At 27.7% G+C, this 5,505-nt stretch overlaps 1 non-coding gene across 1 annotated transcript; it reads right to left on the bottom strand.

The window, feature by feature from the left end:
* Positions 1–1,986: 1,986 nt before the first annotated feature.
* On the bottom strand, positions 1,987–2,059 carry Trnar-acg (transfer RNA arginine (anticodon ACG)). The gene has a single exon. It is a non-coding gene; the product is annotated as a tRNA-Arg (tRNA).
* Positions 2,060–5,505: the final 3,446 nt, after the last annotated feature.

The raw sequence follows: 5,505 nt of genomic DNA on the forward strand, positions 1-5,505 counted from the left end.
TAGCTCGTCAAATTTTATTAGTTTCATTTTATGTCATTTCAAATATTGTACACTTTCTATTATCAAATTCACGTAATCTTTTAAAAACGATTATTATTCTACTTTGATACTTGTATCAATTATATAATGTTATTAATAGTGTTACTTACCTGTCTGATACCATCCATCTTATTTTACGGTACACATGATACCCATTTTTGTAATTATTTTTAATTATAATAAGTAGTAAGTATACAAAGAGTTATACAACGAAAAGATTGATGAATGAGTAAAATGTTATCTTTTAATACTTTTATATTTTATAATTTTAACGGTTCATAAAAAAAAATATATAAATGTTGTTTATTTACAGTCTAAGATAAAATTAAATAATTTTGCATATAAAATACATTTTTGAAAAATTATTTTAATTTATTAATAATTAGCTTTATTTTATCAAAGGCAACTAATTTAGCAGTTTACTTTTAAAACAATGAATTGTAGAATTATTTTTTAATACTGCATATATATTGTAAAAGAAATACACTATTGATGTACTTATAAATAGTGTATTTCTTTAAATATTAATAAAGCACGCATTTACATTTTATTCATAAATGTGCTAATATTAATTTTTGGAAAAAGGTATTTTATAACTGATCACTCAATTAATAAAACTGATAATTTTATTAACTCTATTGTTAAAAATATTAACTAGTTAAACAGATAACAAAAAAATAAATAAAACTGTATTTTGATATTTTCTCCCTAGTTTAAAATTACAACCTCATTTCCACTAATCGTCGAAACTCTACTCTAATCTATAATGATTGTAACTAATATTACGTTTTAATTGTACATATTCACAACTAGATGTTAGTTTTTTGGTAAATATCTGTTGTAGCACGTGTTTGAGATTACATATCTGAATCGTCGGAGACTCATTTACCGTTTCAACCTATGAAACATGTTGCATTCCACTGGATTTCAAAATCATCACTCCATCCGGAAATTCTAGGGTACAAATAATTAGCACGTGCCTACGTTTAGGAAGCTTCTCCTGTGTTTTACCGGCCGGATGACACCACGTCGTACAATCCCCACGTACAAAACAAGATAAGATGGGGCAAATATCTGGGGGACGCTGAAGACAAACATCACAAACTGCACGGTACGATTTCTTTTACCATATGAACGGTATTTTTCAAATAAAGGTGTTCCGTAGGATTTAAAAAAATATGTCTTTAATTATATGATCTTGTCCTACAGACAGATCTCCAGCTACCGGAGAGCAAATCACAGGGATCCAACCACTGCGTACGTATTATACGATCCACATGTAACCCAAATGGGCTGACAACTGAAACAATACCCGCTGGTTTACCATAAGGCATTGTACACGTTTTTATGGGTCTCTGCAGTGAGACCTAACAATGACGGTTGTATGCCCTAACGTCGTTCTCTAGCTCCCGTGGACATTTGATGACCTGCACATGTACTGTTCGACAAGCTATTCGACACTAAGTCGCAAATGAATATGTTCATCTAAAATTTCACAACATTTCAATACGGTCAATGTCTACGAATAGTACAAATTTCATTATATTCAAGGTCAAAACACTAATTATAATTTCATATAATTATTTCTGGCATTCATATTTTTACATTTTACTGACTTATTAAAAGATTACGGTTATAGTATTGCTAATTTAAACAGTCCATTAAATCAATTTTTTTGGATGTAATTAATTCTGTTTTTACATCGATTAATAACATTTTATACACATCTAATACAATTAATTAAATTTCACATAATTTATGGTTATCGTACAATTTATAATGTTCTACTTGTTTCATTTAGAGATTATTGTAAAAAAATGCTGACGGGAAAATATAGTTCACTCATCGGTTAAGTTCAATTCACATATTCTATTTTACTAACCTGATCTATGTTTAGAATTATAATATTGTAAAAATGACGGTTAACATTCAAAAAATATACGAATGCGACCCTGCCAGGATTCGAACCTGGAATCTTCTGATCCGTAGTCAGACGCGTTATCCGTTGCGCCACAGGGCCGGATGTTTGATCAGAGAAATTTTTAAGTGATTAAAGCGGCGTTACTACTAGGGGACCTAAGAGTTTTGTAGTATCTGAGTTTATACCAAAAAAATTAAAAATACACCACAAAATTACATAAAACAAATGAAAATTATCAGTCGAGATTTCATTTATAATAATTATTATTATGATGTTAAAAAAATATAAACATAGACGGTAAAAAAAAAAATTTTTCCTTCTATATTTTTAATTTGTATTTAAAGTATATTCAAGAAAATAATCAACTGTTAAGTCGTGGATAAATGACTCATTCTAGTCTTATTTGTTTAATAAAAAATTCAATAATTATGATTTTTTATGTAGTGGACTGCATTAAAACGATACATATATATAAGCTAGACAGTAAGTCCGCGCGCGAGCTCGCTTGCTATGTTACTGGTTACTTACCAGAAAAACATTGGGCGGTCTCTTTGTTACTATTTAATACTATAAAATTTCTTTGATAAGCCGCGCCCGTACCTCAATAATAAATACTTGCAAGATCAAAAATTATTAGTGAATGATTATGAAATACATATTTTAGTATTATCAATTTAAATTTGACTAAAAATGTTCACTACATTTAGACGATTTTGTAAAACATTAGCTAGACATGTAAACGTTTAAATGAATAATTTAACATATCAATAAGAGAATAAAGCATAAATATTTTATGCAATTTTTTTTATGAATATTAATTGTTTAAAAATAAAATAAACTAGAATTTGTCAAATTAAGAAATTTGCCAAGACCCTTTCAAATTCTAAGAAAATTTTATTAATATTTATTCTAAGATAAATATTAGACCTAATTTAAAGTGTTCAATAGAGTACAGACATATGAAAAAATTAGAATCGTATATCAAGTAGAATTTTATTAGCAAAAAAACCATGAATAGATAATTAAAAAGATTTAATGCTTGAATACTTCTTTTGGGCCGTGTTATTGTATCTGATAATAGTTAATATAAAATGTTTTTATAAATATAATGATAATATTTAACTTAAAACTTAACAACTTAAGAAGGATTAATGACTAACACATTGAAGAATAATTAATATACTAGCGTGATATGAAAGACTGGGAATCCTCAGCTCAAATAAACGTCATTTTAATATTATGAACATAAAAGTTATTACTTAATTGTTGGTAAATAATGACGAAAATTTTACAATATCCATAAGTTTTTATACTTAAGAATTTATCCCACTAAACTAAACAAAACAAAAAAAACGAGCATAAAGAATATATGATCTGTTTTTGACATGAATGGATTTTTATTACTGTTTCAAATACAATTTGTAATAAAAAATACAATTTTCCTGCGCGTTTCGGCAATAAAATCAATGGCGATTTTTCTCCAATTGCGATAATCCGTATGGTCCATTACTACTGAACAAGGTTTACCAACGTATACCAAACAAATCTTCCCACGCACACGTGTCTGCTTTGCCAACGGTATCAACAAAAAATCGAAAATAAGCAGTCGACCTCAGATGTTTACGTAGTACGATTATCAACTGCTGAAGAGCGGCCAAAGTCCAAGTCGCACAATTGCCCCATTAGGTGCGCCCGCCGTCCACAGCAACGACTACCGACAAATTAATTCTGTCGGCCTGTCGCCAACCTAATCTATACCGCATCACACAGATAATACTTTGATGATAATGAGCTCTTTAAAAGTTCTATTTTTAGGTTCATGGAATATTTTAATTTTAATTTTACATCGTTCCGGCTAATGCGTTCGATTACTTAATTCATTTACTAATGTACATTTGACAGCTACAAATTGCATGTATGCCACTGTAGCATTCATCCATCTAGTGAAATAGTAAATGATTTTTTTTTCATTAAGATTTAATATTTGAAAAAACTTATTGTTTTCAAATATATATTTAAGGCTTTCATGTAAACAATTTTTTTTATAGTTTTTAGTAGATTTTTCTGACGAATGAATTATATTAGCATTAATGTACACTCAAGAAACTTTTAATTACTAATGTCGTTCTATGAAAAATAATTAAAAAAACATTCTTTAAAAATGAAATACTAACATTGCAAATTAAATTAAGTGTTTCAGTTATACTAGACAATTCTAAGACTAAAACCGATAAATTATAATTCGCAGTAGGGATTTGTGACCATAGTATGGAAGTAACTCGATCAATGAAGGAGGATAAAATAGTTCGGCAGATGTTTCAATTATACCTAAATTTGCAATTGGATTCCATTTGAAACGATAGGGCGACCACAAAAAATCTTTTTGGGTCTCCGCCTTCTGTCTAGTTATCCTAAATGATTAATATTACTGACACGCTTTCAGTAGTTTTTCTGATCAAAAAACAATTAGAATATCGTAAGTAAAAATACTATAAAATATTTTTGTTTATAAAACTGCCTGCAGATAACACGTCCTTATATATAAATTGATTATACAAATGATTTATTAAGCATACTACCCCTGTTTTTATCGATAAATAATGATTTTTTTTTATAAAAATATATAGATTATAGTTCAGTTTATTTTTATAAACCGTTGTAAAATGTAAAATATATTGTAAGAAAAAAATTATTCCTAAGGGTAGATTTTAGGGGTAACATTTGAAAGCTAAATGGGAACCTATTATTAATTGTATTAATAAATAAAGAATGGTCTAAATAAAATTTTGATTGATCCATAACAAGTTTTGAATTATTCCTTTTTGAGATGTTATAACTTTTGTTAAAGGCGAGGAGGGTAGAAGAATTCTCATCTGCACGTTATTTGAAAAGTAAAGCGTCGTTAAACACTACCCTGCTCCTAACCTTTTCTAAATATTTCAAAAAGTAAAAATAATAAATTAAGCATCGACCAATCAAAATTGTAATAATTTTATTTTTTTCTCCATTTAATACTAAAATAATAGTAATAGGTTACCATTTAACTTTCGAAAGTTACATCTAAAATTTACCCTTAATAATATTTATTTTTCAATAAACTTTATATTTAAAATGTATTATAAAAATAAATTGGATTTTAATCTATAAATTTTTATGAAAAAATCATTAATTAACAAAAAAAACCAGCACAGTGGGGTCGCGGCACAGTGCAAACGTGGCATAATTCAGTCAAGTATAATAATATCTGACCATGANACGTGGCATAATTCAGTCAAGTATAATAATATCTGACCATGATTAAAATCACTATCATAAAAAACGCTTCGATGCAAATCTGTAGATAGTGTCAAATTATAAAAAATTGGTGAATTATTCTATTAGTTACATGATCTCCTATGACCTTATTTATATCCTGATTATAAGTTTTATGATTTATAATATATGAATAAATAAATATATACAGGGTGATTTTTTTATCATAACCCACTCAATTACTTGCAGAATAATAATAATTTAAACATTTTTTTTTATTATTATCTTTAGTT

The sequence above is a fragment of the Daktulosphaira vitifoliae genome, unplaced genomic scaffold (genome assembly GCF_025091365.1).
Source record: "Daktulosphaira vitifoliae isolate Bord-2020 unplaced genomic scaffold, ASM2509136v1 Scaffold_5, whole genome shotgun sequence".
In the NCBI taxonomy this organism is placed as follows: domain Eukaryota; kingdom Metazoa; phylum Arthropoda; class Insecta; order Hemiptera; family Phylloxeridae; genus Daktulosphaira; species Daktulosphaira vitifoliae.